The sequence below is a fragment of the Elephantulus edwardii genome, unplaced genomic scaffold, assembly GCF_000299155.1.
Source record: "Elephantulus edwardii isolate Elephantulus edwardi_28Jun2011 unplaced genomic scaffold, EleEdw1.0 scaffold00136, whole genome shotgun sequence".
Lineage (NCBI taxonomy): Eukaryota > Metazoa > Chordata > Mammalia > Macroscelidea > Macroscelididae > Elephantulus > Elephantulus edwardii.
In genome coordinates, this window is record NW_006399886.1 from 6959023 (window position 1) to 6971130 (window position 12108).

A 12108-nucleotide genomic window follows, 5' to 3' on the forward strand; every position below is an offset into this window, starting at 1 on the left:
AAAGTTTGTGTAGCAAATTAGCTTATTTGACATTTTCTATGCACATTGTTCAGTAAAATTAGTTGTGTTTAAAATAATGTGGTAAGATTCTCTGTTTAAATTTTCCCACATGGTTTATATTCTATTTCTCCTACCTTCTTGTCTGTTCTTTGTTATTGTGTAGTTGTTGGCCTTTTGGTCTAGTGATTCTTAAATCTTTTAGGTTCTATATTTTTAAAAATTTTATCCTAGTTTATTTACAAAATTTGAATACATTGTTTTAGAGAGTAGATTCTTTCAATTTCCCTCACCTCTCCATCCATCAAATTGTACAATCACATGCTTAATCCTACCCTCCCCCTGCACATCCTCATCCCTCTGCTTCTACCCTCTCCCACCCTTCTTGGATCCTTATACTCATTCTCAAGATTGAGTTAGCTCACTCAGCATAACATGCCCCAGTCCCTCCCAATTTAGGTAAGAATTTACAAAATCATCTACTTCTATAGCTACTCTGTTACTTAGATCAAAGGTGATCATAGAAGATATTATTGAGCTCTAGGTTTAAAAAGTGATTCATGATTAACTTCTGTTCAGAAACTGTTCTCTAATGTTCCCATTTATGTGAGGTTTTGGTTCAATTGTTTTTTTAAATAGGAATTTGAGTACTATTTTGTATTATATTTTCTTTCATTCTATCAAGGATCAATGATTGTGTTCTCAGAATGGTCAGTGATGATAATCATCATTGTTGTTATGTGCTGTCAAGTCGCTTTAGTTTTAATAAAAGAGTTTGTGCCTGGGCAGCCTTATTTCTTTTTTAATTTCTGTTGCTTTCTTAGTATTTTAATCCTACTAAGTAGTAACATGTATTTTTTTTCCTAGATAGCTACTCTTTAGCTTTTATGAATGTAAGTCATATTCATTTTAGAAAGATAAACATCGATATTCCTGGAAACCTCGTATTATGTCAATAGACTGTATACCTACTTGACACTGTGGTTGTAAATCTTTAATCTGAGAAAAAGAATCTTCTAATTGTACCTGAGAAGCAACTGTAACAGAGTCTTTAAAAAGCATATTTGTGCCTGTACTCACATATTTCTACTTATATGTATCTATGTACTGAAGGGAACTTGGTATTTTAGTGGTAAACAATTGAATTGCCAACCAAAGGCAGGTGGTTCAATAGGCAATCTCCTCGTATGTGATTTACAGCTTCTGAAAACCCACTGGGTACTCAGCTGTGAGTCGGTTTGACTTGATGGAGTAAGCTTGAGACTGGTTCACCTCAATTTTATCTATGGGAGAAAGATTTAACAGTTCACCTGTACAAAGACTCACAGTTTTGAGAATCCTACAGGGCAGCTTCATTTCTTGCCAAAGGATCTTAACAAGCCAAAATTCACCCAGTGGGATTCTCAATGTACTTACAATCTAAAATAATAGCAATATGTTTTGTCAATTTAATAAAAAATCCTATAAGTTTTAATTTATGTAACAAGATATTGGTTTGTTACTAATAGAAATACTGAAATGTAAAAACAAAATTTAGAATAATGTAATCTCTAGGATTAAATATTATTCTCTACAAGAAATGAATGTAGAAGATGAGCTGTACTTCTCAAAGAGAACAATAAAACAATTGGGCATTAAAGGAAGCACTATGAATTTTAGAAAAATATTATAAGTAGTAATAAAATATATAATAAATTGGAGGCAGAAATGATGTAATTCAGCCTCCAAATTTACATTTAAATAAATAAAATAACACAGGGAACGTTTTTCGAGAACAGGCATGAAAAGTCTAATTTCTCAAAATTAAAATAATTTTGCTTAAAAGCAAGCAAACAAAAAAATTCCAAAATCATAAAGCACCACTTTATGTTACAGCTCAGACAAACTTGAGCGTTTGAAATCCTCGGACATCCTTCAGTTGCTTTGGGACATCCTGAACTCTGGGCAAGTTCAGCAAGCATTGGAGATTTTAGCAAAAGTAATATTGGCAATTTGGAGCAATGCGAATGCCAAGAGTCAGAGATAGAATAAATCCTTGATGAGGACAGACAAAAAAGACCAATAAGGCCAGGTTTGAATAACTGATATTGGCCTGAGTTTGAAGCAAATGAGTCATGTTATCAGACATAGGAAGACAAGGTCAATTTCCCTGGGAAGTACCACTTAAAACAATGGAGCTATGCCAGTAGCCAGTTTTCTACTAATTGATGGTTCTAAGAGACAGTAAACAGTAATGTTTTAATGGGTCATTCTCTTGTCTGAGGACTTTGGTTATATTTTTATACACATAGCATGTATACTATATGGGAGAAGGATGGGCAGTCTCTTCCACTGCAATTAACTGCCTCTGAAAACCTGTCAGTTCTGACTCTACACACACACACACACACACACACACACACACTGTAAACAATACTTTTTTTGGTGTAAATCTCACATTTCTCTTATGCATTAGTTTTCTTTTTATGAGTACTATACTGATTATTTGTGTCTACATTGCTTATTATTTACAAAAAAATGCAATATTTAATATAAGGTGTGCGGACTCTTACTTGAAGACAATAATAAGCTGATTAAATTTGACAATTAGAAATTACCACCATGTGAATAAGAACCTAAAATTCCTGCTTTCTGGACTGATATGTACTTCACCACAATTTTAAGATGTTGAGTGCTGTAAGAACATAAGAATCAAGCAAAATATTCTGCATAATTTGCAGAACATTATCTTAGGTAATAAAATTTAAATACATATTTTCTTACCAGCAAATAAAAATACTGAAAATAAACTAATGAAAAGTATTATCTAGAATTATAGCAGAAAATTCAAAATAACCTATCCTAACAATAAAGTTAGAATAGAGTTCTTAATCTTTATTAGCTATTCATTTCAGAAGGATTGACGTTATAGGTTATAAATCTGAAACCATATAATGACAGGCAGCATGGGTAGTCATTTTAAACGTAAGGAGAATATTTATAAAGTATAATAATAAAAACCTAGAGTAAATAGAAAGATTACTTTCATTACCAGGTCAAGATTTTCTGGCGAGCTCTGGTGGCCAGGTGGCAAGAAGGTGTACTGCAATCCCAGAGGTGCACGGTTCAAATCCACCAGATGCTTTGCTGGAGAAGGAGGAACAATCTCCTCCTATACCAGTCAGATCTGATTTGCTGGTACACACACACACACACACACACACACACACACACAATATTAAATACAATTTAAAAAAAAGATTTTCTACAGGAGAATGCTATAAACACGTCAAAAAGACAAAAAATTAAAAAGTCAGCAAACAATCCTAGAGAAATGTGTGTGTGTGTGTGTGTGTGTGTGTGTGTGTGTGTGTATGTTTATATATATTGTTGTTGTTGTTATGTGTCATCGAGTCGCTTGCAACTCATAGCGACCCTATGTACAACAGCCTTAAACTCCACTCTGTCCTGTGCCAATCGCAATGTCTCTGACACTCGCATCCCAATTATCCCAGTCACTGAATCAATCCACCTCATAGAGGGCCTTCCCCTCCTGCGCTGTCCCTCCACCCACCCAAGCATGATGTCCCTCTCTAAGGACTGGTCTCTCCTCACAACATGTCCAAGGTATGTTAGATGGAGCCTCAGAATCCTTGCCTCCAAGGAGCCACCTGGTTTAACCCTTTCCAGAACAAACCTGTTTGTTTTCCTAGCAGTCCATGGTATTCTCAGTACTCTTCTCCAGCACCACAGCTCAAAGGCATCAATTTTCCTTCTATCCTCCTTGGTCATTGTCCAACTCTTTGATGCATAACAAGTGATTGCAAAGACCATGGCCTGTATCAGACGCACCTTAGTCTCCAGAGAGACACCATTGCTCTTCAGCACTTTGGAGAGGTCCCTAACAGCAGACTTTCCCATGGCAATGCACCTTTTAATTCCCTGGCTACTGGGGCCAAGAGTGTTGACAGTGGAACCAACCAAACTAAAGCTGTGAACAATCTCACACATATGCATATACCTATATCTATATGATTGTCCTTATGTGAAACCTTTACTTGGAACAAGAGACAGTTTTCAGAACAGAGCAAGGAGACACTACATGGTTCAAAATCAAGAAAGGGGTCCATCAGAGATGTATTTTGTCTCCATACTTTTTCAATCTGTATGCAGAATAGATAAATCATCTGAGATACTGGTCTGTACAAGGAGGAATGTGGCATCAGTATTGGTGGAAGTGTCATCAACAACCTGCATTATGCAGATAACACAACCCTGCTTGCTGAAACTGAGGAGGACCTGAAGCGCTCGCTGCAGAAGGTCAAGGACTGCGGTCTTCAATATGGTGAAGCTCAAAATCAAGAAAACAAAGATTCTTGCCACTGGGACAATTGGTAGCATCAGTATGGGTGGTGAAGAGATTGAGATAGTTAACAGTTTTAGTTTATTTGGCTCAACACTCTTGGTACCGGCAGCCAGGAAATAAACAAATGAGTTGCATTGGGAAAGTCAGCTGTGAGGGACCTCTCAACAGTACTGAAGAGCAGCGATGTCAGACTGGAGACTAAGGTGCCCCTGATCTGGGCTATAGTCCTCACAATTACATCGGAGAGTTGGACAGTGAGTAGGGAATGATAGAAAGAGAATTGATGCCTTTGAGCTGTGGTGCTAGAGAGAGTGTTGACTGCTAGGAGAACGAACAGATCTGTCCTGGAGAGGGTGAAGCTGGAATGCTCCTTGGAGTCAGGATTCTGAAGCTTCGTCTGACATACTTTGGATATGTTGCAATGAGGGACTAGTTTTTGGAGAGGGACATCATGTTTGCGAGAGTGGAGAGATGGCACAGGAGAGAAAAACCCTCGATGAGGTGGATCAATTCTGTGACTGCGGTAATGGGAATGAGTGTGTCGGAGACAGTGAGGTTGGCACAGAATAGAGAAGCATATAGGGCTCTTGTATATAAGGTCACTATGAGTTCCAAGCAACTTGATGACACATAACAACAACAACAATATATATATATATCACTTGACAGAAAATACTTAGATTTGGGGGTTTTGCTTGTTTGTTTTAACTACTGGAATAATCCAAAGTTGCCAAATAAAACAAGAAGTTTATAACATAATGAAGTGATCAAACTAAAGAGCTATTACTATTGTGTCAGAAATAAGTCATAGCTGATCTGCCAGTGGGTTATCAGAGGCTGTAAATGCCATGGGAGACAGTTGCTCTTCTTTCTTCAACAGTCACGGGTGGATTTGAATACCCAGAGAAGCCCTGCCTTTGGGTTAGTAGCTTAATTCCTTACTATTTATGTCACTAGGAACTAATAAACATACAAAAGGACAATCAAGCAGAGTTAGAAACAAGGAAGCGGCTGGACTCCATGAGGAGAAATGTGGGGTCAAGATTGGTGGAAGATCTATCAACAATTTGTGTTATGCAGATGACACAACCCTGCTTGCTAAAACTGAGGAGGACCTGAAGCGCCTGCTGCAGAGTGTCAAGGACTGCAGCCTACAATATGGATTGAGGCTCAATGTCAAGAAGACAAAGATTCTCACCACTGGACCAATTGGCAGAATCAGGATGGATGGTGAAGAGATTGAGATTGTACACAGCTTTAGTTTGGTTGGTTCCACAGTCAACACTTTTGGCCCCAGTAGCCAGGAAATTAAAAGGTGCATTGCCATGGGAAAGTCTGCTGTTAGGGACCTCTCCAAAGTGCTGAAGAGCAATGGTGTCTCTCTGGAGACTAAGATGCATCTGATACAGGCGATGGTCTTTTCTATCACTTGTTATGCATCAGAGAGTTGGACAATGACCAGGAGGATAGAAGGAGAATTGATGCCTTTGAGCTTTGGTGCTGGAGAAGAGTATTGAGAGTACCATGGACTACTAAGAAAACAAACAGATTTGTCCTGGAAAAGGTTAAACCGGGTGGCTCCTTGGAGTATTCTGAGGCTCTCTCTAACATACTTTGGACATGTTGGACCGGAGAGACCGGTCCTTCGAGAAGGACACCATGCTTGTGAGGGTGGAGGGACAGCGCAGGAGGGGAAGGCCCTCTATGAGGTGGATTGATTCAGTGACTGGGGTAATCGGGATGGGAGTGTCAGAGATAGTGCAACTGGCACAAGAGAGAACAGAGTTTAGGGCTGTTTTACATAGGGTCACGGAGTCACAAGCGACTCCATGGCACATAATGACAACAACAACAACAATAACTTACAATAAGAAAAATAATAACATTTTCTACGGAGAGTTAGTTATTCCTATTAGAAATTAATTGTTAGGAAAGTGATTGTTGTTGTTGTTGTTGTTAAGTGCCATCGAGTCATAGATGTCTCATAGCGACCCTATGAATGAAAGACCTGAACACTTGTATAACTTTGATCATTTCGTCAAGTTCATAGGGTTTCCTGAGGCAAGCTCTATTGGAATGGATAACACTCCTGCTCCCAAGCTTGTTTTAATCAGGGAGCACCACAACACACTGTCCACCATGGGTAGCCATTATTGTATTTAGGATTTAAGGAAAGCAATTGGTCAAAATTTAAGTACATTGGCATAAAATACCTGTAGTTATTAAGTGTAAGTAATAAAATTTAGGCTGCTAAAAATAAATATATTTTCTTTTCAGTTAGGAAAGTTAGCATAAGCAAACAAGATTAGAATTCTTCATAGATGATATTTTTGGTATACTCCCTCAGCTCATCTGTATTTGTGCACTAGTGTTCAAGGTCTCAATCCTGTTCCTGAGTTTGTTTTTAAATTCAGGTTGTACATACTCAAGATCAAATATTGATTCCTATGGATTTTATTTAATCTCCTTTAGCTTTAATTTAAACTTCCATATGAGTAGTTGATGCTCTATTCCACAATCAGCACCTGATCTAGTTTTGATTCTCAATATTGAACTTTTCCAAGGATTCCTTCCACAGATGTAATCGATCTGATTCCTGTGCATACCATCAGAGGAAATCCACATATATACCTCCGTTTATTAACTGTGCAGAAATCTTTAATTCTATCCCCAGTCTTATTTCTGTCACTAATTTCATGTTTTCTGACTACTGATCCTTCTTTCTGATCCTCAACTTTTGCATTATAGTCACCCATTATTATTATTGTATCTCGATTGCATGTTTGATCAATTTCTGACTGCAACAGTTGGTATAAATCATCTATTTCCATCTTTTTTAATGCTTCCTGAGTCATTAAATATTCTGCTCATAGCAGCCCTAAGCATTGTAACTCATGTCTTGAATTTGTTCTTCAGTTCCTTCAAGCTTAAGAAATGCTGAGTTCTGCCCTTTTGATTTTCTTACTCCAGCTTCTTACACATTTCATTATAATATTTTGCCTTGTCTTCTCAAGCTGGCTATTGAAATATTCTATTCAGCTCTTTAACTTCTTGATTTCATTCCTTTGCATTGGCTTCTTAATGCTCACAAACAACTACATTATGCAGATGACACAACCTTTCTTTCTGAAACAGAAGACATGAAGCTCTTGCTGCAGAAGGTCAAAGACTGTATTCTTCAATATGGATTGAAGCTTAATCAAGAAGAAAATGAGAAAAGATTGACTTTGTTATCATTTACAGCTTGCTCAGCTCTGTAATCAATACTCTTAGCACCAGCAGTCGAGAAATAAAAAGACAAATTGGGAAAATATGTTGTAAGGAAGCTCTCCAGAGTGCTGAAAAGCAAGGAGGTCAGTCTAGAAACTAAAGTGTACCTAATCCAGGCCATAGTCTTTGCAACTACTTGTTATGTACCAGAGAGCTGGAGAATGACTATAGATGACAAATAAATAAGAAGAATCTATGCTTTCAAATTGTGGTACTGGAGAAGAGTATTGATCATACCAGGGACTGCCAAAAAAACAAATAGGTCTATCTTTGAATGGGAGAAACCAAGTTTTTCTTTGGAAACTAGGATTTTGAAGCTCTGTCTCACATACTTTGTCCACATGGCTAGGAGAGACTGGTCTTTGGAGAAGGACATGATGATTGGAAGAATGACGGGACAGAGCAGGAGAGGAAAACCCTGGGCGAAATGCATTAATACAGTGATTGGGGTGATGGTGTCTCAAAATTAGTGAGACTGACTCAGGATAGGGTAGGGTTCAGAACTGCTGTACTAGGGTCACTACAGGTCCCAGACAACTAGACAGCACATAACCACAACAACTGCCCTGAGAACACTCTTTTTGAGCTAATTGGCTATTTATAAAAGACCTTATCATGATATCTTATGAATGCTTGCATCTTATTTTATGAAGAAAAGGACAGTAATCATAACTCTTAATTTAGATTTAGATAATATGGGCATCTAGGCTCACACATAATCTTAATTATTGTGTATATTTACTAATATGGTTTTTATAAGTAAAAATTTCTCTATGTTATTTTTCTTGTTGTTGTTGTTAGGTGCCATTGGGTCAAGTATGACTCATAGGATCCCTATGAACAACAGATCAGAACTCTGTCCTGTCCTGTGCCAACCTCACACTTTCCAACACAATAGAATCTACTGTGATGGTCATCATGTCAATCCACCAGGGTATTCCTTTCCTTCATCAGTCTTCCACTCTTCAAAGCATCATGTTCCTCAATAGCATTTTCTAGCAACATGCCCAAAGTGCATGAAGTGAAATCTCATTATTCTAAATATACTAAAGAGTACTCTGGCTGCACTCTCTCGAAGACATATTTGTTTATTCTTTTGGCTATCTGTGGATGTTCTGTGCTCCCTCCAAAACCACAGCTCAAAGGCATAATACTCCACCCCCCATCTTCTTTATTCATTGTTCCCCTCTCAGGTGCCCATTAAGTGATCAGTATGGGCATGGCCTGAATAAAATGAACTTTAGTACTCAAACTGATATAACTACTCCTCAATAATTTGGAAAGGTCCCCACTGCAGATGTTCCCAGTGCAATGTGTTTCCCTATTTCCTGACTGCTGTTACCATGGGTGTTAATTGTAAATCCAAGTAAGATGAAGTTGTTGACTGTTTCAAACTCTTCTTCATCCATCAAGATGTTGCCTATTAGTTCAGTAATAAGAATTTTTGTTTTCTTTCTTTGTTCTTCTAGTCTTCACAGAGTTTTCAAAGTTCTATTATTTAAGATGTGAGCAACCAATCTTGCTTCTTAGTCTTTCTTAGTTTGAGAGCTTTACTCAAACTTGTCCACCGTGGGTAACCTGTATGGCATTTGACAAACCAGTGGTATAGCTTTCAGTATCACAGAAACCCCAGGTTTCTCAATAAATCAAACTGACAGAGAAGGGTTCTACTAATTTCTATATATCTGATAAAAAATTAAATTGTTTCAAGAAGTAAATATTTGGGGATGAGAAATGTTTTAAGATACTCAGAAAACTTTCCTTGCTTAACAAAAAATTAGCAAATAAGAGCTACAAAAAAAATGTAAGGTATCTGTTATGATTTCCTTCTGTCTACTTACTGGTAAATTTCAAAACACACATTTGACATTTTAGTGGGTTTTTTCCCCTTTTTTTGATATTTTTCTATCTATAAGCTTTTGTTGCCATTACTGTTGTTAGAAATTACTTTCTTTAGTTACATCTTTTCTCTAAAAGCAAAAAATTGTTTGACTTCCAATATGTCTAGGTCTTAATAAGCAATACTGTCTCTTACCTTCCAGTGTGATTGAAACTTGGTGGTTTTCATTAAGTCAAAACTGGACAAAATCAATTTTTCAATTCTTTGCAGTTTGCTATCTTATTATACAGATGATCTTGTAGAGTAAAATGTGTCACAAACACACACTTGATATTAAGTATTTAATCACAAGAAGATTCCCATCAGCAAAGTGCAGAAAGAACGCAGTCTCTTTCCAGGTAGACAAGAATATTGGGTAATAACTGAACATAGTCTGCTTTGTGACATGTATGAAACTTCCTGTATATTAATATTCATGATTTTGTACAATAATAATAAACAGGGAGAAAAATAGTATCTTCAATTATATTCATACTGAAAGTAATCTTTATGAATATATGTTCTGAGCAAATTTCTTGAGTTTGCCATTTCTAAGTACTGATTAAAAAAAACCCACAAAAACTACTGACAGGTATCTTAAGTAATGCAGAGATAGTATTTTCTTTCCTAAGTAAATATTTCACTTATAAAGTCCACATGTAAAAAAACCACCCATAATATATAAAGAATAATTTTCTTTCTTAAAAAAATGATAAAAAGATTCTAATTGAATTTTGAATTTTAAAATAAGGAACTAAAACTACTTTGGAAAAGTTTTATGAAAGTTTTAGCACATTTAATTTTTCAAACACTTTAAAATTCATGTCTAATTAGTGTCTGTGCAAAGTTTGTGCCTCCTAGTCATTTCTGTTATTTGATGGAAAATTGCTAATCTGTATTTACTGAAAGCATATTCAAAGGGATATAAGAATATTATTTTAAGCAAATTAAATTACTTTCTCTTTTTTATTTTTGAAAAAAGTAAAATTTTACATGCATAAACAAGTATGTTAATATTTTTGTAAAATGACTTTATAGTATTTAAACATCAAAATTTAAATATTATAAACAGAGTACATAATTAATATCCTTTTTACTTGAGTAATATTGGTTAACATATTTTATATGAATTAATATTAATATATGTTATATGTTAACACAATTGCTTTCATTCTTATTTTCCACTTAAGTATATTTTCTTGAATTTACCTGAGGAGGACCAGACATTATTATTGGAAGCCCAGCTTGCTTGCTAGTGGTCTTCAGGGTATTTGAGAGTTCAGCCTGCAAATAGGTAACACTCTGGTTTAATATTAAGGAGAAACCTTTGTCTTCTGTCCTGCAAACGGGCTGGGAACTTGGAGGTCTCCTTTTTTTTTTAATAATTTTAATGAACATTTACAGAGAATTTGGATTTCCATTCATTCATTGCTGCACTTCTCTACCCACCCAGCCCTCTCTCCCCGCCCCACAGTTTGCTCCTCTCTTTTAAAAAGTAAAAGAAAGACTCCCTCCCTGGTACATAATCCCCCCGCATCCCTCCCACCGCCCCAAGTACATTCCACTATGCAACCTTAATTGTGGACTTAATACTTAAGTCGTTTTGGTCTCCTGAGTTCTTTCATGTGAAAAGCAACATCTCATAAGGAACAGTGTTTACCCTCCCTTGATCTATTGTTTCTGTACTTACCTTTTATGATTCTATGAAAACTGAGATAAGAGATTATTGTTTATTGAGATTCTATGGAAACCCTAAAAAATGAGATTATTGCTTAGACCCCTATAAATTACAATAAACGCAGCACCACAAGGCTGCAGCTTCTTGCCCGGTCTGTGTGAGTGTTGTTGTTTGTTTTTTTTTTGGGGGGGGGGTTGTTTTTTTTGTTTTTTTTTGTTTTGCTGCAGTCTCGTCTTCTGTGCGCATTTGTCTCTTTATGTTCATTTCTTCCAGGAAAAAGGGTTGCGGTTTGCAACATGTACCAATGGGTGAAATAAAACTGACTTTTTTTCTTACTTTAAATAATTTTATAACAGAACTGTAGTTGAGTTTTAGATACTCGCTTGGGATTTCTAACTTAACTTAATGAAGGTTGAAATTAAATACCTTAATGTAACAATATATCTTAGGTGTCTAGTGAATGTTCTTCTCTTTCTGTGATATATACAAAATGAATAATGAAAGTTTGATTAAATTGCTAATATTTTGAATTTTTAAGAAAACATTTAATAAGTTGGTGGTTTATTAGTAAAGAGCTACACTGCCGACTCAAAGGCACACAACACAGTTCAATTTTCCTAGCTGCTCCATGAGAGGAAGTTGAGCAATTTCCTCATCTGTGCATTACTGCCTCTGACAACCCACTGGAGGGTTAGCTGTAAGTCAGCTTCAACTCAAAGGTACATAGCTATAACAACAGCTTACTTATTTTGGTAATAAAGTTTTGAGTTCTGTTCTTTATTTTACTATGTTATGTAATCTACTTATAATATTTTATTACATTATATTATGACTAGGGAGGGTAGAAGGAGAATTGACGCCTTTGAGCTGTGGTGCTGGAGAAGAGTATTGAATGTTCCATGGACTGCCAAGAATACAAACAGATTCATCCTAGAGAGG